The sequence below is a fragment of the Trichechus manatus genome, unplaced genomic scaffold (genome assembly GCF_000243295.1).
Source record: "Trichechus manatus latirostris isolate Lorelei unplaced genomic scaffold, TriManLat1.0 scaffold00100, whole genome shotgun sequence".
Taxonomy (NCBI): domain Eukaryota; kingdom Metazoa; phylum Chordata; class Mammalia; order Sirenia; family Trichechidae; genus Trichechus; species Trichechus manatus.
Window position 1 is genome coordinate 7610933 of NW_004444036.1, and position 27163 is coordinate 7638095.

The following is a 27163-nucleotide window of genomic DNA, read 5'->3' on the forward strand; positions in this document are numbered from 1 at the left end:
GAGAATCCAGACATAAATTCATCCACCTATGAGCAGCTGATATTTGACAAAGGCCCAAAGTCCATTAACTGGGGAAAAGACAGTCTCTTTAACAAATGGTGCTGGCCCAACTGGATACCCATCTGCAAAAAAACTGAAACAAGACCCATACCTGATACCATGCACAGAAACTAACTCAAAATGGATCAAAGACCTAAATACAAAATCGAAAACGATAAAGATCATGGAAGAAAAAATAGGTACAACGCAAGGAGCCCTAATACACAGCATAAACACAATACGAATCATAAGTAACAATGAACAAGCACCAGGAAAGAGACTAGATAACGGGAGCTCCTAAAAATCAAATACTTATGCTTATCAAAAGACTTCACCAAAAGAGTAAAAAGACAACTTAAGACTGGGAAAAACGTTTGGCTACAATAAATCTGACCAACATCTAATTTCTAAAATCTACAAGATACTGCAAAACCTCAACAACAAAAAGACAAATAACCCAATTGAAAAATAGGTGAAGGAAATGAACAGGCACTTCACCAAAGAAGATATTCAGGTGGCTAACAGATACATGAAGAAATGCTCACGATCAAAAGCCATTAGAGAAATGCAGATAAAAACTACAATGAGATATCATCTGACCCCAACAAGGCTAGCATTAATCCAAAAAACAAAAAATAATAAATGTTGGAGAGGTTGTGGAGAGACTGAAACACTTATACACTGTTGGTGGGTATGTAAAATGGTACAACCACTTTGGAAATCAATTTGGCGCATCCTTAAAAAGCTAGAAATAGAAGTACTACGTGATCCAGCAATTCTGCACCTTGGAATATATCCTAGAGAAATAAGAGCCATCATACAAATAAATATATGGACACCTATGTTCACTGCAGCACTGTTCACAATAGCAAAAGGACGGAAATGACCTGGGTGCCCATCAACGGACAAATGGATAAATTATGGTATATCCACACAATGGAATATCACACAATGATAAAGAACAACGATGAAGCCATGAAACATAACAGAGGAATCTGGAGGGCATTATTCTGAGTGAATTCTTGTAACTCACAGAAGGACAAATATTGTATAAGACCACTGTTATAAGAACACAAGAAAAGGTTTAAATGCAGAAGACAACATTCTTTGATGGTTACGAGGGTGGGGAGGGAGGGTGAGGGTTATTTACTAACTAGATAGTAGATAAGAATTATCTTACGTGAAGGGAAGGACAGCACACACTACAGGGGAAATCACAAAACTGGACTAAACAGAAGCTAAGAAGTTTCCTGAATACAGTCAAACACTTCAACAGACAGAGTAGCATGCGGGGGTGGTCTGGGACCATGTTTTCAGGGGACATCTAGGTCAATTGGCATAACAAAGTTTATTAAAAAAATGTTCTGCATCCTACTTTGGTGAGTAGCATCTGGGGTCTTAAAAGCTTGCAAGCAGCCATCTACAATGCATCAGTTGGTCCCAACTATCTGCAGTACAGGAGAATGAAGAACACCAAAGACACAAGGAAAGTATTAGCCCAAGAGACAGAAAGGGCCACATAAACTGGAGACTTCATCAGCCTGGGACCAGAAGAACTAGATGGTGCCTGGCTACCACCAATGACTACCCTGACTGGGGACACAACAGAGAGTCCCTGATGGAGCAGAACAAAGGTAGGGTGCAAAACACAAACTGTAGTAAAAAAGACCAGACTTAATGGTCTGACTGAGACTGGAGGAACCCCAGAAAGCCTGGACCCTGGATTCTCTATCAGCACAGAACTAAAACAATTTCCAAGGCCAACTCTTCAGACAAAGATTGGACTGGACCGTGGGACATAAAATGATACTCGTGAAGAGTGTGCTTCTTACCTCAAGTAGATACGTGAGACTAAACGGACAGCTTCTGTCCAGAGGTGAGATGAGAAGGCAGACAGGGTTAGGAGCTGGTTGAATGCACATAGGAAATCAGGGGTGGAAAGAAGGAGTGTGCTGTCACAGCAGAGGGAGAGCAATTAGGGTCAGATAACAATGTACGTATAAATTTTTGTATAAGAAACTAACTTGAAATGCAAACTTTCACTTAAACTACAACATTAAACAAAAAAAAACTACTGGGTTATAGAAGAAATTAAGGACAGAATAAAGAAAGTCACAGAATCAAATGAGAATGAAAACACATCCTACCAGAACCTTTGGGACACATCAAAAGCAGGGCTCAGAGGTCAATTTATAGCAACAAATGCACACATTCAAAAAGAAGAAAGGGCCAAAATCAAAACATTAACCCTACAACTTGAACAGATAGAAAGAGAGCAGCAAAAGAAGCCCTCGGGTGCCAGAAAAAAGCAAATAATAAAAATTAGAGTAGAAATAAATGAAATAGACAATAGAAAAACAATTGAAAGAGTTAACTAGCCCAAAAGTTGGTTCTTTGAAAAGATCAACAAAATTGATAAACCACTGGCCAAACTGACAAAAGTAAAATAGGAGAGGAAGCAGATAACCTGTGTAAGAAATGAGATGGGTGGTATTACAACAGGCCCAACTGAAATTAAAAGTATCATAACAGAATGCTATGAAAAACTGTACTCTAACAAATTTGAAAACCTAGAGGAAATGCACAAGTTTCTAGAAACACACTACCTACCTAAACTAACCCAGAGGTAGAACAACTAAATAAACCTTTAACAAAAGATGAGACTGAAAAGGTAATTAAAAAACTCCCAACAAAAATAAAGCCCTGGCCTGGAGAGTTTCACTGGAGAATTCTACCAAACTTTCAGAGAAGAGTTAACATTACTACAACTAAAGATATTTCACAGCATAGAAAAGGATGGAATACTCTCAAACTCGTTCTATGAAGCCAGAATAACCCTGATACCAAAACCAGGTAATGACACCACAACAAAATTCTAGCCAAGAGAATTCAACGACATCAAAAAAATAATTCACCATGACCAAGAGGGATTTATACCATGTATGCAGGGATGGTTCAACATTAGAAAAATAATCAATGTAATCCATCACATAAATAAAACAAAAGACAAGAACCACATGATCTTATCAATTGATGTAGAAAAGGCACTTGACAAAGTCCAACACCATTCATGATAAAAACTGAGCAAAATAGGAATAAAAGAGAAACTCCCCAATGGAATAAAGGGCATTTATGCAAAGCCAACAGCCAACATCATCCTAAATGGTGAGAGTATGAAAGCATTTCCCTTGAAAACAGGAAACAGACAAGTATGCTCTTTATCACCACTCTTATTTGACATTGTGCTGGACGTCCTAGCCTGAGCAATTAGGCTAGAAGAAGAAATAAAGGGCGTCCAAATTGGTAAGGAAGAAGTAAAAGTATCTCTATTTGCAGATAATAGGATCTTATACACAGAAAACCCCAAAGAATCCAAAAGAAAACTACTAGAACTAACAGCAGATTTCAGCAACGTATCAGGATACAAGATAAACATACAAAAATCTGTTGGATTCTTCTACACCAACAAAGAGAAAATTACCAAATCGATACCATTTACAATAGCCCCCAAAAAGATAAAATACTTAGGAATAAATCTAACCAGAGACATAAAAGATCCATACAAAGAAAACTACAAAGACAGTATTGAAAGAAACCAGAAGAGATCAGAAGCGGAAAGAACATAAAGAAGCAGAAAAACATACTTTGCTCATGGATAGGAAGGCTCAACATTGTGAAAATGTCTATTCTACCCAAAGCGATCTACAGAAACAATGCAACCCCAATCCAAATTCCAATAGCATTTTTTAATGAGATGGAGAAACAAATCACTAACTTCATATGGAAAGGGAAGAGGCCCCAAATAAGTAAAGTATTACTGAAAAAGAAGAACAAAGTGGGATGCCTCACACTACCTGATTTTAGAACCTATTATACCGTCACAGTAGTCAAAACAACCTGGTAATGGTACAACAACAGATACACAGACCAATGGAAGAGAATTGAGAATCCACACATAAATTCATCCACGTATGAGCAGCTGATATTTGACAAAGGCCCAAAGTCCGTTAAATGGGGAAAAGACAGCCTTCTTTAACAAATGGTGCTGGCATAACTGGATATCTATCTGCAAAAAAATGAAAAAGACCCATATGTCACACTATGCACAAAAACTAATTCAAAATGGATCAAAGACCTAAATATAAAACCTAAAACTATAAAGATCATGGAAGAAAAGATAGGGACAATGCTCAGAGCTCTAATACATGGCATAAACAGAATACAAAACATTACTAACAATGCACAAACACCAGAAAAGAAACTAGATAACTGGGAGCTCCTAAAAATCAAACACTTACGCTTATCAAAAGACTTCACCAAAAGAGGAAGAAGATAACCTACAGACTGGGAAAAAAAATTTTCACTACAACAAATCCGATCAGTGCGTAATCTCTAAAATCTACAAGATACTGCAAAACCTCAACAACAAAAAGACAAATAACCCAATTGAAAAATGGGCAAAGATATGAACATGCACTTCACCAAAGACGACATTCAGGTGGCTAACAAATACATGAGGAAATGCTCATGATCATTAGCCATTAGAGAAATGCAAATCAAAACTAAAATGAGAAACCACCTCACCCCAACAAGGCTAGCATTAATCCAAAAAAACACAAAACAATAAATGATGGAGTGGCTGTGGAGACACTGGAACACTTATACACTGTTGGTGGGAATGTAAAATGGTACAACCACTGTGGAAATTGATTTGGTGCTTCCTTAAAAAGCTAGAAATAGAAGTACCATACAATCCAGCAATCCCACTCCTTGGAATATATCCTAGGGAAATAAGAGCCGTCACACGAATAGATATATGCACACCCATGGTCATTGCAGCACTGTTCATGATAGTAAAAAGATGGAAACAACCTAGGTGACCATCAACAGACAAATGGATAAACAAATTATGGTATACTCACACAGTGGAATACTACACAATGACAAAGAACAATGATGAATCTGTGAAACATCTCATAACATGGAGGAATCTGGAAGGCATTATGCTGAGTGAAATCAGTCGGTCACAAAAGGACAAATATTGTATAAGACTACTATTATAAGAACCCAAGAAAAGGTTTAAACACAGAAGAAAACATTCTTTTATGGTTATGACGGTGGGGAGGGAGGTAGGGGGTATTCACTAACTAGATAGTAGACAAGAATTATCTTTGGTGAAGGGAAGGACAACACAATACACAGGAACTCAGCACAACTGCACTAAACCAAAAGCTAAGGAGTTTCCTAAATAAAACCAAACACTTTGAGAGTCAGAGTAGCAGGGGTGGGGCCTCGGGACCATGGTTTCAGGGGACATCTAGGCCAAGAGCATAACAAAGTTTGTTAAGAAAATGTTCTGCATCCCACTTCAGTGAGTGGTGTCTTGGGTCTTAAAAGCCAGCAAGTGGCCATCTAAGATGCATCAATTGGTCCCAACTCACCTGGAGGAAAGGAGAATGAAGAACACCAAAGACACAAGAAACATATTAGCCCAAGAGACAGAAAGGGCCACATAAACCAGAGACTCCATCAGCCTGAGACCAGAAGAACTAGATGATGCCTGGCTACCACCAATGACCACCCTGACAAGGAACACAACAGAGTCCCTGACGGAGAAGGAGAAAAGTGGGGTACAGAACTCAAATTCATTTGAAAAGACTAGACTTAATGGTCTGACTGAGAACGGAGAAACGCCAGAAGACATGGACCCTAGACTCTGTTAACCCAGAACTAAAACCATTCCCAAAGCCAACTCTTCAAAGATTAGACTGGACTATAAGACATAAAATGATACATGTGAAGAGTGTGATGCTTACTTCAAGTAGCTACATGAGACTAAATGGACAGCTCCTGTCTGGAGGCAAGATGAGAAGGCAGATAGTGACAGGAGCTGTTTGAATGGACACGGAAATCCAGGTTGGAAAGGAGGAGTGTGCTGTCACATTATAGGGAGATCAACTAAGGTCACATAACAATGTGTGTATAAATTTTTGTATGAGAAACTAACTTGAGCTGTAAACTTCCACTTAAAGCCCAATTAAAAAAAAAAAAGGAAAAAATGTTTTTCCTGCACGTCATTTTGTTTGTGTGCAAGATGAGACTGACATTTTACTATAGGAAATACTGACCAAAAAATACTGGATTGAGAGATACATTTGTTCTATGAAGTTAGATATTAAAAAGCAGGAAGTGTTCTACCAGGAAAATAATAACCAGGAGGCCTTCTGTAGACTGTGCCTGTAATGGTTATATGGCGCTTTAAGTGTGTACGCACAACTGAAGCAAGGGATTTCGCTTGTGTTTTTTAATTAAATTACTGATAATCTTTTTTGCTCCAAACTCCTGGGGTTATTTTTGCCTTTTTAAAATAAGTTTCCTCTGTCCAAATACAACAATAAACTACTGTACCTGAAATCTTCCAAATGGACTATGCTGTCTCTTACCTCCAGGAGTTTACCCTTGTTCTCAGAATATCGTTTCCCACATATATTCCTATCTCCTTCTCCTTGATTACTTCTACTCATCCTTTGGGACTCTGCCTACAAGTATCTCTTATGAGAAAGCTTCACCCAACCCCCAAGGCTAGATTAAATGCCCATTCCCACGGACTTGGGCATCAGCCTGGGCTCACGCCACTGTACTGCAATTGCCTCATCACTGTAAGCTCCCTTGGATTAAGGACTCATAATTTCCTGGCACATAGTAGTTGTCAATAAGTATTTGTTAGATGCATGATTGAATTGGAGAGCTATCATCACCACCAACCTCCAATCCCACCAACATCTCAAATATTGTCCCTTGAGGCACACATCTTGGCTGCTGTTAAATCACACATTATAACATACAAACCCTTAATTACTGATCTGAGTGCTGTTGCTGATGTTGGAATGTGTGAATAGGCAATGATTTGAAACTCTACTTCTATATGTCACTAAAGCATTTCTTCTCCTCCCTGATTTGTGGAAGTCCCCTCCACAGGACTCTAACCAGTATCTTACTACTGTCTTTGGCTCATTTGTTCTGGCCCTGAGTAAGATGGATAGCAGCAGTACTTCAAGGATGGTGGACAGGAGGATCTTATTCTAGGATATCATATCTGGTGATCCTATTCCAGCACACAGTCTAGTTTATAGAGTCCTTTTGACCCTCTGTCAGTTCCTCACATGGTCATGTGGGACACAGAACACAAATGCTAATTCATTTTTCCCTTGATACCATCAAGTTCCACCTGCCTTTCTTAGGATAAATGGGCTTTCATCCTGAAATTCTGGATGTCTCTGGTGATTATTTCAGGCAAAGGCAACATCAGCCTATCTTAGCCTAAAGCCACTAACAATCCTGAGCTCTGCCCCGCATTCCAATTCTTAACAGTTTAATGATGAGGAAGAAAAAGTGAGGAAAAAAGGCAAAAGGAAGACATGAATGTATGAGGAGTATAAGAATATGTTTTCCCAAGCTGAGGATGAGTCGCAACTCTGTAATATTTAAGTTTACAATCCAAATAAAGTATTTAGTGTTCAATTTTGTTTCCTGCTGACAAATTCCGCCTCTTCAGCCTAATGAAAAAAGCTGAAAAAGCTTTTTACCATGTCAATTGCCTATACAAAACAACATTCTGATAAGTAGTAAAATATATATTAATTGCAAACAAATGGGAACTAATTTCCCTCAAAATAATTAGTTATGGAACTTGAGAGTAAAGGAGAAGTGTTTGGCAAAACATTCTTGAGTTCTGCCAAATATACAAAATTTCTTAAGGGAGACACATTTATTCAAGCTTAAAATATGGCTATATTTTCTTGCTTCTAGCAAATGGACCAACTCAGCAATAAAGTCCTCATCAGTAAAAATATCACTTTAATTAATTTATATGTATATATTTTTATTTGACTCATAGTTCCCTTTAAAAAATATCAAGAAAGAATGGAAGGTGGCCCTAAGACACCCCTCTGACTTGGAACTGTAGCCATTCTTGGAAATCACCTTCCAGCCAAGCAACAGACGGGCCCATAAAGTAAACAATAACACCCAAAAAGAACGTGCTCTGTAGAACAATGATATGTAACCAAAAGGGCAACATTTGCCCAAAAGTAGAGACGAGAAGGCAGGAAGGGGTAGGAAAACCAGAAGAAAGGAAAGGGGAACTCAGGGTGGAAATGGGGAAAAGTGCTGACACAGTGACGGGGCTGCAACCAATGTCATGGAACAAAAAAAAAGGAATGGAAGGAAAGGGTTGGAGGATAAGAATTTACCTGTATCTGCAATGTTGTATTTCTTATAAAAAAAGAGATTTGAAACAAAGATGGCAAAATAATAACATCTATCAAAACTGTCTGGTGGATATGTGGGTGTCTAATCTATTATTTTCTATATGTTTGAACAAATTCACAATTTTTAAACAAAAGTATGCAAGCAGTATGTCATGGTAGATAAAAACATGGGGTCTGGCTTGAGACATCTGGTTCTATTGCTTACTAATTCCACAACCTTGGCAATCTTTCTAAGTCATAGTTTTCCAATCTATAAAATAAAGAGAGTTATGAACTAGGTCTTATCTGAAAAGTGCTATCTGTTATTTGAAGAAAAACATATGTGTATATATCTTAGGTCGGGTTCCCCCAGAAACAGACTTTGAGAGATTTGTACACGGCTTTCATTGGGAAATGTTTTCAGGAACACAACCAGTGTGTCACTAAAGGAAGCCAAATTGGGCAGAGGGAGAAGTTGAGCTGTTATGTAGTTGCAACAGAGGCCTCAGCCAATCCTGCAGGGTATACTGGAGCTAGGATGGTCCTTCAGAATTGTCCAGTCAAAGCAAGGTGGTCAGACCTTCGTACCTACACATCAACCACTCACTGGATAAAGGCTGCCCTCAGGGAAAGGACATAACCTCAGAAGGCAGCAACCTTCAGCCAAGGGCAATGTCTGGAGAGGAAGTAAGCTGGGAATTATCAGCAACCAACACCCAACCAGCTGGTAAACAAGGGCCTCAATCCTGAAGGGAGGATCTATGTTAAGCACCACAGCATCCACTATAGTCACTATCTGGTATCCATCATCAGTAAAGGAAGGAATATGGCACAGAGGTGGAAGGCCAAAGAGTCAAGAGGTTAAGGAGAAATGGGGTCTTTCCAAGGCTTGGTCCCTGGGCCCTGTGTGGGATGAGATAGAGTTTGAAAGCCTGAGACAGAAGGTTGATAACGCAGGATCAGAGTTCTGCCTTTTATAAGTCAAACTCTTCACATTCCTTTTGTGTTAATGTCCCTGCTGTTCTCCTGTAAGAAGTCCTGGTCAGCAGTTCGAAACCACCAGCAGCTGGTGCAGGAGAAAGATGCTGCAGTCTGCTTCCATAGAGATTTACAGCTTCGGAAATCCTATGGGGTCGCTATGAGTCGGAATCCACTCAACGGCAGTGGGGTGGGTTCTCCTGTAGAAAATGTGTCTGTCTGTATGTTCCGGTCAATTGGGCCAGAGTGTTTAAGATGGAAACAACATGCACACCTATTGTCAATGCAGTGATGTAAACAGGAAGCCAGGTCAAAGAATCCAGGAGGAAGTTAAAATTCAGGTGAAAAAAATCAAGTTGCTGAATGAGCGATTCCTTCTCCCCCACCACACCCACACTAGGGAGATTCACATTCCACAGCTAAACCTTGGTCCTAGATTCTGTTTTAACAAGGAGGGGGCTATTCCTTATTGCACACCCCCATCCCCAGCCCCTCCCATCATCATTCCGAATGATGTGGGCAAACTGGGGCAACCATTTCACACTCAGGAGAAATGTAGTATTTTTTTTTTACTACTTGGAAACACTCACCCTTTACAGAAAAAGAAAATAAATTTAAAAGTTAAAGTTAGGTTATATTTAGCCAAAAGCTCGTCTCTAAAGTTAAGGCAGCTTTCCCAAGCAGCCTGTGGGTATCAAAGTTAGACAGCATGGCTTCCTTGAAGGAATAATTTTCACATAAAATTTAGAGATCACATTTAATTAGGTTTTTAAACACCATATTTGAACCTACTAGTTTTACCGTATCAACTATTGACAGTCATTTATTTACGTACAAATGTCCTGTCATGAGCTCATTTTATAGCCCACCATCACTCAATCTGAATACGCTTCATTTAGTTGTAAGGACTGAGAACTTTTGGAGTTAAAATAATAAAAAATCTGAGAGAATGAGTGCTGCGTACTTAGTTGTACAATGGGAAGACTTCTTCTATTGTGGCTTTGTCCACTGACAATGCTTATGTGATCAAATCCTTCAGCCTATTTGCATTACAGTGTTTGCATCTAAGCACTAGCACAGTAACACATTACACGCAGTCTTACAGGCATGTAATAAAAACAAAATAGATAATCACCACTGACTGTAGCTAGATTGCATCTTTATTTCTAAAATTTTTAAAAGCAGTGATATAAATAAGAAGGGTGCCATGGATTAAAGGAAAGCTACTAGAACAGTCTACTAGTATGCAATGGTTTTCCATAGCTTTGAAACAATAATGCAACCCACGGGGTCCACAATACTGACGGAGTAAACTTCAACTTATTTCATTGCTGATAACACTGCTGCTAGCCCCTGTCATCCAGCCTGGGTGATTTCATTTCCTAGACAGCTCAGTGCCAAATTCATTGTGTGCCTGTTCCTGTAATTCATTCACACAAATGAGAGGAAATAATATAAACCACCATAAATTTAACTTTCTAAAGACTGCCCCTCTACTCCCCCTCCTACCTCTACCACCACTGGGAGAAGTTAGAAAAATCCACATTAAAGCTTTTGTCATGGAGAACTATGTTTTCCAACTCTGCTGAAAACTAAACCACACATGCACACATGATACTACCTAAAAGGAAAAAAAAAAAAAAAAACACTGGCAATTTCCTTTTACTTCATTAGTTTTGCAAAATTATTTTTCTTATCATATTCGTTTACGTATGTTTTTGCTAAGAAAAGTGTGAATGTAGAGCAAACACATGTGGCTGGGTTGTTTTTACTAATCTTGCAACACTAAATGTCTGACCTGATATTCTTATACACAATCAAATGCAGTGACCATACAATTCAGCCAACACAGTCTGCATCCCCAGGAGCTATAATCTTGTAAGGCCACTGATTATGGAGAGTTATCATGAAATAGTATCTTCTCTGGAATTTCTAACATGCAGACAAGTTTGGGAACCACTGGTCTAGAACAGGGGTTGGAAAACTATGACTCATGGGACAAATCCAGCCCATCGCCTGCCTGTTTTTGCACGGCCTGCAAGCTAAGAATAATTTTTACATTTCTAAATGGTTGAAGAAAAAATTAGGATCTTTTGGAGCCCTGGTGGCACAGTGGTTAAGAGCTATGGTTGCTAACTAAAAGGTCAGCAGTTTGAATCCACCAGCTGCTCCTTGGAAACTCTATGGGGCAGTTCTACTCTGTCATGTTGGATCACTATGAGTCGAAATCAACTCGATGGCACCCAACAACAACCTGCCTTTCGCGACACACATGAACTGCCACTTCCTAATTATCTTTTCTTCCTGCCACTTCCTATTTGGTTATTTTCTCTCCTTTTAACCCCCATCATCCTTTGAACAAATTTTCAGAATTGTGTCATTTTAATCCAATTACTGTATAAATACGAGTGCTGTAAGTATTACATTATTTTTGGACTGTGTCCTCTTACCACTCCCAATCCCCCACCTTGATCTTAATGGATTGCCATTTCTGTGAGGGCAGGACCTCTCTTATCCAACTCTGTCTTTCCCACACTCAGTGGCATATCTAGGGTATTGCACCAGCCCTGGGTGCCTAGGCGCCACTGAGCAGTTTCTATTAACCCGGTTCGGCCCAACATCCTTCCTCAAGCTTGGTAATGTGTTAATTAAAAGATTAACTAGCTCGACTTGTATTTTTGAGCTGATATTATGGCAAAGTTATCTAAACGAGGGTTGTCAGATATACGGATGGGGCACAATTTCAGGGCTTGCCATAGGTGCCATCTTCTGTAGATATGCCACTGGCCACACTGGGTTAACAGAAACTGCTCAGTGGCACTACATGCCCAGGGACTGTGCAATACCTGCCAAACCTGCCATATCCTAGTTACACCTCTTCCACAGTCCCTACTGCAATGTCTTACTCATAGAAGGACCTCCATAAATGCTTGTTGAATTAATAAATGAATCTTAAAACCGTGTCAGCTGTAAGCCATGCACCGCCAGTCTTGGTACTTATTAATAACTATACCCAGGCAAATATTAACACCCTGAGGGATAGTATATGTGTGCCATTGTAGATATGAAAAGCCACAGGGTTTCCAAATGCATTTGGCTTAAGAGTGTTACTGTGGTAATATCACAGTATGCCTTGGATGCCATTAGGAGGAAGAATTCAAAGCAATACTGCCTGCACCTCTCTTAACAAATGAACAATTTAACCCAGTATTAAAATGTAGACGTGAAAGTGTACTCATCACAGATCTCAAATAAGCAAGAGAACTAGGCCAGATCACTTTCTTCATCCACCCTCCAATCTCCTGCTGGGTCCTCTCTTTGGCAGAAGCCAGACAGCAAGGGAAGCTGGTGGTACAGCTCAAAGAGGTCGGTCTTCCTGGGGCATATAACAGGGCAGAGAAGTGCAGAGATTGTTGTTGGGAGAGGGGAATGCAAAGAGAATAGGAGCATAGTTGACAATGGGCTCCATGGCTTCCAAGGTTGTATATTAAGCAGTAGCTTCTCATCTCCACAAGATGTCTACTGTAATTAGGCACTACTGCTAAACATATAAGATCAGTGGAATTTACCTGCTAAAATTGTTCTGCTAAGTCCTAGGCAAGATATGGCCATGATACTTTAGGTTGGGTTGTGACTCCTGGCACACAGGATACGTTCCAGATACACCCATAATAATTTTTAATGTTAGAACCATGTGAATCCTGAACTCAGAGCAACATCATGACACATCTTCTCTATCCTGATTGTTCATGACCTGTCAGGTAAAGAAGGACACATGAGCATTCCTGTGAGCCAAAGGGATGTCTTTATTTTGAAGTGGAGTAACTTGCTATACTGTAAGTTCAGCATGCTGGTTAGCTATTCATGGTTTTGTTGTGGTTCTTGCCTCAACAGGAGGTTTTTTCTAATAATTCATTCCTAGGGTTTCCAAGCCCCAGCCATTCTACCAAACCCATTGTGATAGCCTAGATATCTGTGGATCATGGTGTTATGATTTCCTTCTTGACTGGCTTCTTCACAGGATGAGTTTATGACACTTATCTCTCTCCATTGAGGTGATTTCCTTGTCTTCCTATCTGTCAAAGTGCATCAGATTATTGGGTGAGTGGCCACTGAATACATCTGACTGCCCCATCAGCAAACCACACCTGCTCTTGCTCTTCCGGAGCCCATGTCACTTTGGGGGGTTGATTAGACCTGGAAAGCTCCCATGGTCTTCGATTTACATGCTATCCGGCACTTTTCTGGAGGGCATAAACTTCTGTGGGGACTGACTTAGCCAAATCCTCTGTGTACCATTTCTTCTTGGCCATAGAAGCCATTTGGGCCTGGTTAACCTCGTGTGAGAACAAGTCTTGCATTGCCTAACGCAGAATGAAAACAGCCAACTGAAAGGTTATGCCATACTTTTAGTACTCCTTCCCATAGATACTCATGACCAGCAACATGATAACAGCTATTTCTCAAAATCTGAGCTTCCAGGAAAACATCAGATTCAGAACTCTAGGGGACACTTAGTTTAGTTTCCCCACTGGTTTTGCCACAACATCAAGTAGGCTTGATTGGTATACACTTAGAACTCTAAAGTCATGAACTCAAGGGCAGTATATGTGCACTGTGCTTTAATTTTTTCTAGAGTGGTCACCCACTCAAATTTATATCTTTTCAACATAGCTCAGTGATGGCAGCCAGGAGTGTCTCAAGTGGGATTTATGTGCCCTCCAGAACTCAGAATTACACGTTTAAAGGTGAGGACTGTTAAATTTATCAACCTATTCCAATTAATAATATTTTGTGTTTGTCCTATCCAGTGAATTCCAAGGAATGTAACAGAGCTTGTCAGCCTTTGATTTGTTTTACATTTGATTTTTCATTCTCTTCACTGTGGTTCACCACTATGATTAGGGTATGCAGCACCATTATTTCCAACTCTTCATTAATTAGAAATTCATTGGTGTGGTGGTGGATTTACCTAAAGGACAGCAGTTTTGGGCCAAGCCTCAAAGACTGATGTCATGGAACTAGCAGGGAAGTTTTCATAATCCTGTGGCAATACCAAAAAGGTATACTGTAAACCTTCCCAATTAAAGACGAACTGAGACACACTGTTCTCTATCATTGGAATGGAGAAAACGACATTTATCAAATCAATTTCTTCATGCCATGTTCCCAGGCCTCAATGACCTGGTCCTCTACTATTATAATGTTGTTTCTGCAATTGAATTCCAGACTAGAAGATGTGATCAGCAATGTGTTCTCTTTGCGCAACTTGAAGATTGGTTCACTAAAATCCAGCCAGTTTCTCTCCCTTAAATTTTGGGCTAATGAATGTTAAACCAGTAACTCCAGGGCAGAGAGAAAAATGTGTACTTTCAGTTTTCTGTTAATATTGGAGTCTTCACAATATGAATCACATGAAATTGCTGGTTTCGTAAGTTAGAGAAAAAAAGAATGACGAATATTGGCAATTATATATATGGCTCAACCGTGCTCCCACCACAGGAGACTCATTACTCCACCCAACACACAGGCCGGTATTACAAGACTGGATTAGTCCCTGAGGAAAAGTAAGGATTAAGATGGCAGGGCTTGTTCCTGGACTCATGTTTCAAATGCTTTAAAGTTTACTTCAAAAAAAAATTAAATGTTGGAAAAGGGGGACAATTTTTAAAAAAGGAAATACAGTCACCATAAGCTAAGTCAGCCCTCCGTATCCGCAGGTTCCGCACCTGCAGATTAACCACCCGCGTAGTGAAAATATTTGGGGGGGAAAAAAAAAGCTCAAGGGCCAGAGGCAAAGCTGAGGGCAGCACAAGGGAAGACAGGGTTCGCCCCAGGAGCGGCATGTGGCCGTGAAGGAAGAAGCTCCCAGAAGGACGGCGGCAGCACACTCCGACACAATTTGAACAAGTGAGGACACTAGCAACGGGGTCGCAAACTTACACTAAGGTGCTTCTTAGCCTGATTGGGGATCTGGCGGAGCATGTTTGCGGCATGTTTCTCGGTCCACAAGGAGAGAACAAAGTTGGCAGGCCCAGGACCTAGCACTGTCCACACCGTGTATGTGCAGCGCCCAAAGTCGCACAGGGCCTCCTACATGAAGGACCCCTGGCTGAGAGGGCGCCCCGCAGCGGGAGGCCCGGATGCAGTTGTCCTTCAAAGTGCCTGTTTTGATACAGCGCCTCAGCGTCTGCTCTAACGATGCCTACCATCACTATTCCACTTCAAAGCGAAACACTGTTCATTCCTCTACTATGCAAAAAAAAAAAAAAAAAGTATGCCATTTTATATAAAGAACTTGAGCATCTGCAGATTTTGGTGTCCGTGAGGGTCCTGGAACCAACTCCCCGCGGATACCAAGGGACGACTGTAATTTTAAAATGGTGGCAAGACCAAGTAACAAGAGGGTTTTTTTGTTTTGTTTTTAAAAAACAATCACTTGGTCATTCTATTAGTAATTTTGGTAATCTGTGTCTTATCAAACATGTGTTCGTCTTAGGCAGTGGATAAAAATTCCACTATACACCTTACATGTAAGTGTACTGCCTCAGTTCAGCCCATATGTATTTTTTTCTTTCCCAGAACAGTGTTTTTAATAATGTTGACACTTACATCTTCAGTAGCCATAGTTCCTAGCACTCCCTATTGCTTTACATGTAGCCACTTTACATATTTGTTACCTACTTGGGCCATGAAGACATTTGAATTTGAAATCCACCCTGGTGGTGCAGAGGTTAAAAACTCGGCTGCTAACCCAAAGGTCGGCAGTTCAAAACCACCAGCGGCTCCGCAGAAAAAAGATATGGCAGTTTGCTTTCGTAGAGATTTATAGCCTCGGAAATCCTATGGGGTAGTTATGAGTTAGAATCCACTACATGGCATTAGATGGGTTTACTATACATTAAAAAAAAAAAAAAGTTGCCATCAGGTCAAGTCCAACTCATGGAGACCCCATGTGTGTCAGAGTAGAATTGTGCTCCGTAGAGTTTTCAATGGCTGATTTTTTTAGAAGTAGATAGCCAGGCCTTTCTTCTGAGACACATCTGGGTGAACTCAAACCTCCAACTTTCAGTTAGCAGCCTAGTGTGTCCACCATTTGTATCACCCAGGGACTACTATACATAATGACATTCAAATTATATATGAACTACTCTCTTGAATAAAGTGCTAGTGCCATTTACTGGGCTGGGAAAAATATGAAGAAGAGGAGCTTTTCTTTAAACGGAAAGCTCCTGCACTGAATTAAAAGCTGATTGGACTTGAGAATGTCTTATGCTTAACTTTTTAGAAACATATTCAACTGCACAAAGTGAAATACTTGGGAAATTTATCAAGAGAAGAAATAAATTCGAAAGTGAGAACTGATATGTCAAAAAGGACTGAGACAAAATTATTTGAAAATAAGTTTACATGCAATAAAATCAAAGGGAGTCAGACTTCAGAAAGAACGGTTTGAAAAATGTGTGTGTGCCTGTGCCTGTGTGTGTGTGTGTGTGTGTGTGTGTGTGTGTGTGTGTGCCCGTGTGTGCGCACGCGCACGTGTGTGTTGTATTTAGAGGAGGGGGAAAGGCAAGATTGCCATTAGTCTGTTCATGGTAGAAAAACAGCAACTTTCTCATGTGATTATCAAATCCACAAAGGTTGTGCCATTTCTTTAGACATCAGCATTGCGAAAGTCAAAGTTATTTTGGCTAGATGAGGCCAAGCTTACAGGAAATGTGCAAGATGTCATTCATTGTGACATCAGAACTAGACAGGGTGACCTTATTATTTTTGGTTTATTGTAGGGTACAAAGTGGTTGTTTCCCCTAACTGCAACACATCATAAGCGAGGCAAGACAAAATGCCAGTTTTGCTTCCTCAATGAAGAAGGCTTTGGAGTTAGATGCGAGTTTGGGTCCCAACAACAGTATACTTGCTCTCTATTCTTCCTGAACATCACATCTGCCCTATATTTCCCAGCCTCCCCTGGAGTTCGGTGTGGCCCTGTGGCTGAGTTCTAGAGTAGGAGAAATAATGTGTGCCATTTCCAGGCTTTGCCCATCAAAACCTTCCATGTGTCACTCTCCATGCTCTTTCCCCATCTGCCACCTAAATGGAGAGGACTCTGAGGACCCAGAGGAATGTATTAGTATCCTAGGGTTGCTGCAACAAATTATCACAAACTTGGTGGCTTAAAATGATAGAAATTTATTCTGTCACTCTTCTGGGGGCTAGAAGTCCAAAATCAAAGTGTCAGCAGGAACATATTCCCTCTGAAGGTTCTAGGGAAGAATCCTTCCTTGCCTCTTCCTAGCTTCTGATGGCTCCCAGCAAGCTTTGACATTCCTTGGCTTGTAGTTGCCTCACTCCAATCTCTGCCTCTATCTTCACGTGACCTTCTTCTCTGTGTCTCTCTGTATGCTTTCCTCTTCTTATAAGGACACCAGCCATTGGATTTAGAGCCTACCCTAAATTCAAGATGATTTCATCTTGAGATCCTTAACTAATTACAGCTGAAAAGACCCTATTTCCAAAGAAGGCCACATTCTGAGGTTCTGGATGGACATGAACTTTGGGGGGACACCATTTAACCCAACCCACTACAAGGAGGGTAGAGCCGCAAGAGAAGGAATCCTGAATAACTGTATGCAGCAGATCCTCATTTCCCCACACTCCCCCATCCCCACTAACTTGCATGGTTCTAGATGTCTGTTAGCTATTACAATGTTAGATAAATTGCAAAAAAAGAAAATGACACCATTTCTTCTGCTTGGTAATCTTGCTCTACATTTAGTCACATGCAGAACCTAGACCTTACACTTAGCCAGCGCTAATACCATGTACGGAGCCCTGGTGGCCCAGTGGTTAAGAGCTCGGCTGCTAACCAAAAGGTTGGCAGTTCGAATCCACCAGCCACTCCTTAGAAATCCTATGGGGCAGTTCTATTCTGTCCTATAGGGTCACTATGAGTTGGAATCGACTCGACGGCAACGGGTTTTGGTTTGAATACCATATACACTGATTAAGTACTCATTTGATGATCTAGACTCCCACAGGGCTTACAACAGCTGCTTGAACCACCAGAGTGTACCCAATAACTCTCCAAATTGAAAACCCTGAGAAATCACTATTAGGCATCATATCCCCAAGCACAAAACTCTCATAAGCTTCAGACCATCATAGAGGCAATAGAGTGTCGGCCTACCCAACTGCACCAACTGAAAAGGCTGCAGCCTCTGCTGTCATCATCAATTACACTGTATTAAGGGCCCACAGGGTGCAGTACTTAATAAATGGCCTTGCTTAATAGATGTTAACTAATTATACCTAGAAAAATCCCCATCCACTCAGGGCAGGTAATGCAATATGCCAGGTGGGGAAGTTCGGATTTCCCATTTAGATCCTTTGAATGTCTGTGTGTCTCCTTTAGGTGGAGTAAGGAGGCAAAGGAAGATCTTTCCTTCTTCGAAGGCTGCCCCATCCTAATCCCTGAGTCAGGCACCTGCTCGCCTTGACTCTGTGCTACAGCCTTTTTATCACCAGACTGTAAAATCAGTTTTTAGAGAATGGAAATCAGGTTAAATTCCTAAAACAGAAGCGAAGAAGGTCAAACCCCAACCTGAGGTGGTTCTCAGCTTCATCTGACCACTCAGGTAATGCTGGGCTGGTCACTGCAGCTAAAACACTCAACACAAAACAATAAATTTTACTTTGACACAAGGCCCTGGTCATCACAGCAAGGAAAATATAAGGGAGTGTTTTCGACTTTGGAGGGGATAGCAGGGTAACAGACTTTTTTGAGAATTTGATGAAAGGGGGAAGAACCTCATACAAAATTTGCATAACATTTCAAAGAGTTTATAGGCACTCCCATTCCCACCCAAACTCTACAGCAGTGGTTCTCACACTTGAGTGTGCATCAGAATACCCTGGAAGCTTTCTTAAAACAGAGGACTGGGCCCCACACCCAGAGTTTTCGATTCTGTAGGTCTGGGTGGGCGGGGGCCCAAGAATCTCGAACAAGTTCTCAGTGATGCTGCTGCTCCTACTCTGGGAACAGGGTTTCAAACTGGTTCCATCCCAGATATACTGAATCAGAATCTACAGTTTAACAAGATCCCCAGGTGATTCTTATGTATAACTTCCTGGGCACTTGTTAGAAATGCACATTCTCAGCAGGAAGCTTGTTAGAAATGCAAATTCTCAGCAGGAAGCTTGTTATAAATGCAAATTCTCAGCAGGGGTTCAAACCGGACCAAACCAGTTCAAAGCCCTGTCTGGAAACCACACTCAGAACCACCACTCCAAGGCTCCAGAGACAAGATTGAAAACATTTGCTCCAAGGAGTCATTTCTGAAGCAGAGATTAAGGGGTCTATCAACAAGTCCTATTTGTCTTTTCCTCTGTCCTCCTCCTTCCCTGCCCCGAAGCCATCCCTCCACCTTTCTTTATCCCTTTTTGTTTCAGAGCCTCTGTGCTTATGCATCTTTTCCTTTCCCTTCTGTCTCTGTGTGTGTATGTGTGTGGGTATCTGGTTGACTGAGTTTGTCTCTGTCCCGCTCTTACTGTCCCTCGTTTCTCTCCCTATACACACTATTAAAATAGAAACTGTATTCAGGTTTTACTATTTGTTGTAGCTATTCAATAAAGTTTTACGATTCATATTCTTAATTTTGAAGCAGGTAAGTGGAATATTTTATATTTCTCTCTAAGGACATAAAATACTAAAGGCTCTTGATATTTTTCCTAGGATAACTCACATCTTGTTTAATGGGGAAAAATATCCCATCTTTCTCTATACCAGCACTATTCAAAAGAACTTTCTGTGGTGGCAGAAATGTTTTCATTCTGCACTGTCCAGTTTGGTAGAAACTGGCCACATGTGGCCATTGAGCACTTAAAAAATGGCTAGTGCAACAGAGGAAGAAGTGATTTTTTGTTTTAACTGATTTTAATGTGGCTAGTGGCTACCACATTAAACAGTGCAGCTTTGTATCACCCTACCGTAAACATATTACATAAAGTATATATATATACAGGGTGCAGACATCTTTTAAAATCTCCCAAGCTGTGCTTGACATCAAAATAGAATGCATGTATGTATTTCTGCAAACTTCTCATGAATCTGATGTCACAATTGCACAAGGAGTTATTTTTTTATTTAACATACAAAGAATAATCATAATGTGATTGTAAATAAAGCCATGTCAATCAGTGAAGAGATTCTTCTACCAGCCCCCTAGGAGCTGGAATCCTTTTCTCCAGGGAGTAGCATAACCACCTGTGTGCATCAGTTGGACCAGAGCTGTTTACTTCATCTGAACAGGGACTAGGGAGCCAGCAGCACAAACATCCCAGACATTCATTAGTAGACACAGCCACTGGTCACTAACGCAGCATCAAGTCTTTTGGCAGACTTTGGACAAATGGTCTCAACTCCTGTTTCGGTGATGACCTGAGCTGTCTCAAGAGATGTCAAAAATTTTAAGAACCTCTCAAGCCAAAATTACTTTAAACTCACTTTAATTTCAAGGTAAATAAATACATGTCATGCAGTCCCTTTTACAAGCTGGTGTGAGAAATGAAGTATTATAATTTCGAAAGGATAGTGGAATCACTACTCTAGTCCCTCATTTTAAAACCTCTCAGATAGTACAGCCTTGGATTTTTAGTAAAAGCATCTTCAAGTCTTCCTATCCCTAGAGTTTTGAACTGGCACAGAAATTTTGAAAATTAAGTCTGGTTAGAGAATACACATACCTGTGAAGGCTTTGAAATTCATGCCACAGAAATGGAAAACAAGTCAGACCTCACTCTGTCATTGCTGTCCAATAATTCTGCCCTCACCGAGGATTCATACTATTGACCAACGTTTCTTGGGGGAAATCTGAGTTTTCTCAATGCTTACCCAAACATTCGTGTTTCTGATAATACCTTATATTTATATGGCACTTAAGTGCTTACCAATTATTTTCATCTACACCATCCTTCAGTCTTCACAACAACACTGGGAGGTGACTATTATGGCCTCACTTTTACAGATGAGGAAATTGAGGTTCAGAGAGTCTAACTGATAGGGAAAGGGTCTATTAAAACAGACAGGTAGAAGAGAAATCTACTGTGCAGAGAGGTAGGTTTGGGTCAGAGGGCTGGGAATCATATCAAACTCCCCACTGTCTTAAACATAATAAATAATACGTTCTGAGAAGCAGAATTGCCATTTCACATTGAATTAACCACATGGAACCCAGCCCAGGCTGTCCCAAGGGAGATTAAAGGAAGCCAAATTTGAGAAAATACTTTTGAGCCTTCTTGAAGTACATGTTATTGTATGTGAAGATTTTATCAATGCATTTTTTTTTTCTGAACCAAGGATTGGCACATTGTGTAAGCTTTACAGGATAGGTCTTTTCCCTGAAACCAGTCAGAAGCCTGAAACCTCATTAAATGTTTACCATAGTAAATCACCTTAATATATCTCACTTTCTAAATTGTTATCCAATTAGTGTAATATAAGCCAAGTCTGTGGAAGGAACTTGCTGAACTCAGTTTAAACCTGTTTAAGACATTTACTTACCCCCAACTGACCTGTTTTGAACACTGAGACATATTTTTAGGGACAGATTAAGAAACAGATTCCAGCCTGAATATAGCGGGGTTTTTTTTCCTCTAAACTAAATCTATATGAGAAGCACAGAACTTTTACAGCCTTTATTTGAAGTTCCAACATGAAGTGATATTCTGTTGAACACTTTTTGGGTAGCTATGGCAACAATGATTATCACCACATACTACCAACCAAAATACCACCTGCATCCACATCTATTCTAAACCCTTAATTAAAAAGAAGAGCCCAGTTGAAATTTCCAGTTGGTAAATTTGGGAGAAAACTTCAAAAAAAAAAAATGTTGGGAAATCTATTTTGGTTTTGCTTCTGTGTTTGGTTTATGATTTTTTTTTTTCCCCTTTCAGGACAACTTAAGTCTGACTCTATCTCTTCCTGCCCACACCAGAACCACCCACACTGTTAGGTTTCTAGAGAAACAGAGGTTTCAGCATTTCCTTTTCTAGGGAGTTAATCAGTAATGAGAGCTCCAGGGACCAAGGGAAAAAAAAAAGTACTCCTTTCAAACAATTACCTGTGTGTATGAGGATTTTAGGCTTGTTTTTAATTTCTCTATAGGAAGGCGGGAGAAAAAGCAGAGGAAAGAAAAACAGACAAAGGAGGTAAAGACTGATAAGAAAGAAAGCTAGGAAATGGAAAAGAGATAAGGAAATTGGGTGAGGAAATTGAGAAGAATGACGCCAGGATCAAGAAAGGGAGCAAGCTAAGTCTGTGAGGGAGAAAGCAAGGGGTAAAACGTGCAGATCCTTGGAAAGTGTAAACGGGTTTCACACAGGCTTAGAATGGACTCTTCGGTAGTAGTTTGATTACAAGAAATGGCTCCGGTTCTTCACCTCTCCCTGTATCCATGCCCTTTAACATCTAACTTTGCAGTGCCCTCTCACTTTAAACCTGGGCTCAGTCATGTGAGTTGCTTTGGCCAATGGGATATCAGCAAACGTGATGCGCGCAGAGGCAGGAAAAGCTCTCAGAAAGCTTGCTTACTCCTGCCCTCTGTCACTACCATGAGAATAATCCTGCTCTAGCCTGCTGGAGAATGAAAGACACATGGGGCAGAGCTGAGTCGCTCCTGTCTCCCCAGCCAAGGCCATCTTAGATCAACTGACAGCTAGAACACAAGAGAGGTATATGAGCAAGCCCAGCCAATATCAAAAAAGCTGCCTGGTCTACTGGCCGCTGACTGCAGACATAGGGGTGAGGCCTGCCCAGACCAACTAAATAAATGTATATTGTTGTATGCCACTGAGGAGGTTTGTTAATAACAAATTTTTACGTAACGTTACTGCGGCAATAGATAACAAATACAGTTGTATCCCCCTGTTAATCAGGGAGCCTTCATTCTATCCCCATCACAGTAATGCTTTCTACCATATAATCTTTTAAGTAGATATCACAAGTCCATAGGAAAAAAATGAAATGTGGAGTGATGCTAAAATAAATAAACACTTTTTTTTTTAACATGATAGGTGTTGCTAACCACCAAAATAAAACCCAGGCTATTCTCTAAGCTAAGGTCATTGGGATTCTAGAACTACAAAAGGCTGTCTACTGAAAACTTGAAAAGAATCCAGCCAATCCTGTTGGAGGATAAATTGAATTTAAGTAATTAAAAGGACACAAGCAACCTTTATTCGTAGTCACTAATGCTTTGCCGACTAATGGACTGAAGAGTTTGCAAATTCTCAGGTGCCCTCTTAGTTGCAGCTGAATAGCTGTAATAAAAACAGTTTCCTCCAACTGTGGGCTTGAGGGTAAACAGGGTAGGTGATCCCTGGTGAATCTGTGCTGCCAACTGCAAGAACAGAGGGTAACAGCTGCAATCAACACCACACTCCCTAGCTTACCATAAAAATAACAAATGAATTGTCATTTGAACCCCCCCAAAAAATATACCTTGAAAATTTATGTGGAGGAGCACTGCATTCACCTTCTGGAAACTGTACTGTATTAAGAAAATCAGGGCTGGAAAATGGACAATACAAGCAATTAAGGTGGAAATGTGTCTTTTCTTAAAATATTGGTTTACATTTTCTTTGAAGTGAGGAATGCTTCTTGGAGGAGGGAGAGCTCTGTGTACTAAGTGAATGAGATAATAATCTCTGAATCCCAGACCCTGTGTCTAATCAAAGACCCTGTTAGGTATGCAGCTGAGTAAACCAACTAACATCATGTTGAAATAACATAAAATAGATTCTTGATTGACTGCAGTAATCAGGGAATAGTGGCGCGAGCAATCCCTGAATCATTTTATTATGACCTTGGAAGACATCTTTTGATTGACAGTAACTTGAAAGGGGACTAAAAAAGAAGAAGGAAAAAAAAACACCTCCTGGAAGAATATGAATGATTTCTAATTTTTCATTCTGGTCCTTGTCCAACTCACACATGGTCCTCATGGCAAGATCAAAATTACCAGTATCTCTCCTCAGCAGCTGGAACCCCACTCTGTCTCACATTTTCCTTGGGTGGATAGTAGAATAAGGAGATTATAACTGTTAGGTTTACAAGTCTTTCCCTAATGTCATGAGGGATGGGAAGATGGCTGACTCTGGCTCTTTCAACCTTTTCCTTCTTCCCCAGTTTTTAGTGGTTTCCAGATCAGGTGCCAGGAAGATAGTTCAGAAGAGGTAAGGAAGTCAGAGGAATCCAGTGGAAAGCAATGAAGCTTCAAATACTCTTTAATCCATCCATTCATTCATCAAACTCAATTCAAATACTGAATATCTACTATATGCCTGCCATGTATTAAGTGCTGTGGAAACACTGATGAACACAGCCCATGGCCTCTCTGGAAGAAATGCCAGTCTAATGAGAGAGAGAAAGAGACATGCAAATCAGTATTTACAACACAGCACTGGGGGTGCCATAGTGCAGAAAATGGAAGTGCTATAGGAGGGTCAGGGAAGGAGTGACCAAATCCACATAAAGAATGCAACTGGGGACGCTCCATCACAGAGAAGAGGGTGGGGCCCTTCTCAAAGAGTCCATAACAAAATCCAGCAGACAATGGAAAGTGGGCTTCAAAATAATACAATAGTAGATCTTATATGCCCAACCAACTAACCCATGTTGTCCTTGACCCTCCATTAATAGGCTCTAAAATCTCAAATTTTATAGTTCAGAATGATGAACGTATGTGAATTAATTACAAAAGTCTGAAAGCCTCAGCATGAGTCATTGTTACCATTAGATGGACCTGGAACATTTGTTGAGGATCTATTAGCCTCCAGAAAACTATGCTAGGCATGGTGTCCTATTTGTTTAAAAGAGGGGGAAGAGGCGTGGTTATATTTCCTTCAATTCATGTGAAATCGCTGAGATTTGTAATGATAGATTTGGCAGCCTTTCCATATCTACTTGAACAATGAAATATACTTTGTACTAAGGTTTTGATCTCTAAAAATAAGATATTGCTTTAATGTGGAAAAAAGTGTATATTAGTAAAGAAACAAAATGAGGTTTGTTCTTTCCACCAAAGTGTGACTTCAAGGACGTTACGTTACACTGAGAGATCTAATCAGGCAGACTTTTAAGCCAATTGTTTTGTTTTTCCCATGTGAATAAATTTTATTGTTTTATTTTTCTATCCTCAAGAAGAAAAACCAAGGAAACTTGCCACTGGCTAAGGAGAGGGGACTCAAATACAGTGTATTTTCTTAAAGGCATTCCTTGGATTTATGGGTTGATTGCACTAAGTGCATTTTGTTACTATCATCTGACCTTTATGCTTCTTCAATTTGTAGGGACTAAATGCAAAGCTGACTATTGAAAAGAAGTCGATGCAACATTTTCAAAAACATTTCCAAAACATACTTTGGACTATAAACAAAATTAAGCCTAGGAGAAATTAAGAGGATCCATATATTACAGATTGGACATTAATTTATAGGGTGTGTGAAATTTGTCTGCTTCAAAGTTCAAAATGAAGAGTTGTCTTTTTGTTGTTAGGTTTGTACTTTACCTTATGGATCTCATTTAATCCTTCAACTAACCTTGTGAAGTAGGAATTATCCCTATTTTACAAGTGAGAAAATTGAGGCTCAGAAAGGTTTAGGAGAAGGTTGTAAGCGAAGCAGCCAAGATTAAACTCCAGGACTGGTACACTTCAAATGCCTTTCTTTTTCCACCACAACACATTGCCTGTAATTAAACCATTTTCTGTTTGATTTGGTTATTAAAATACTAGCTTCTGTTGATCCTGCTGAATTAGCTAAAAGACTGATGACCCTACAGATTGATAAAGCTAACAAAAGACAGATTTAATAAATAACCTCACTACTCTTTGAAGCAGGGGATAAAAATACCCAACATGGAAAGAGAAAAGGGTAGAGCAAGCTCGTCTTCTTCAATCAAGTATCAGCGTAGGGGAGGATAAAAAATTAAGCCAAAACGGAAAGACAGGACAAAAGAGACAAGGAGAGACAGTTAAATCTTTTTTTTTTTTCTTTCTTTCTCATAGAAAGAATATTTGGGCCAGAAAAATCATCTCTGATAATTTTAAAGCACTCTACAGTGTGCTTTCACATACCTTATCTCATTTGATCTTCATAACTACTCTATGAAGTGGAATTTACTAATGTCCCCATTTGACAGATGGGGACACTGAGGTTAGAGCAGATAAGCAACTTGTTGAAGTACATAAACTATGATTGAGACATCACTCAATACCAAGTCTTCTGAGCTCAAGTCTTTGCATAGGACAATGCACTGTTTCACCTTCCTGCTTTGAGACAAAGGGAAACAACTTCCAAAGTAGCTTGGAAAAAAAAAATCATAGAACTCAAAAGACGAATTATCCTTAAGCTGAGGTCAGCTCATGCCCAGAAACATTTGGCATCAAATTCGTATTCAAACTTATTTCAAAAAGGTAAATCTTTTATCAGAGTCTATGAATTTTGGAGTTAATAATCAACTGGGAAAGATACTTTACTGTATCTCAGAATACATTTTATACTTTTACCTAAAACCCATTATCTGCTTCCACACTGTTTAATGTTAGTTTTAATAAAGTACTAGAAATATACAATATGCTCAATATATATGCCCATCGAGAGTTCTTAAAATAAAAGGGCATGCATAAGAATTTTATTATTATATTTAGGCAAGCTTGGATCTGTCATATAGACTATTAGGTAAAATTCCTGTCATTTAAAATTATACACCATGACCAAATGGCAATGTAACTAACTAGGGTATATAAGACAGCTATTGCAGTAATAATGCTGAAAAAAAATCTCCATTTCAGCAGCTTACAATACATATTTTATTTTTCTTGCTCATGGGTCTATAG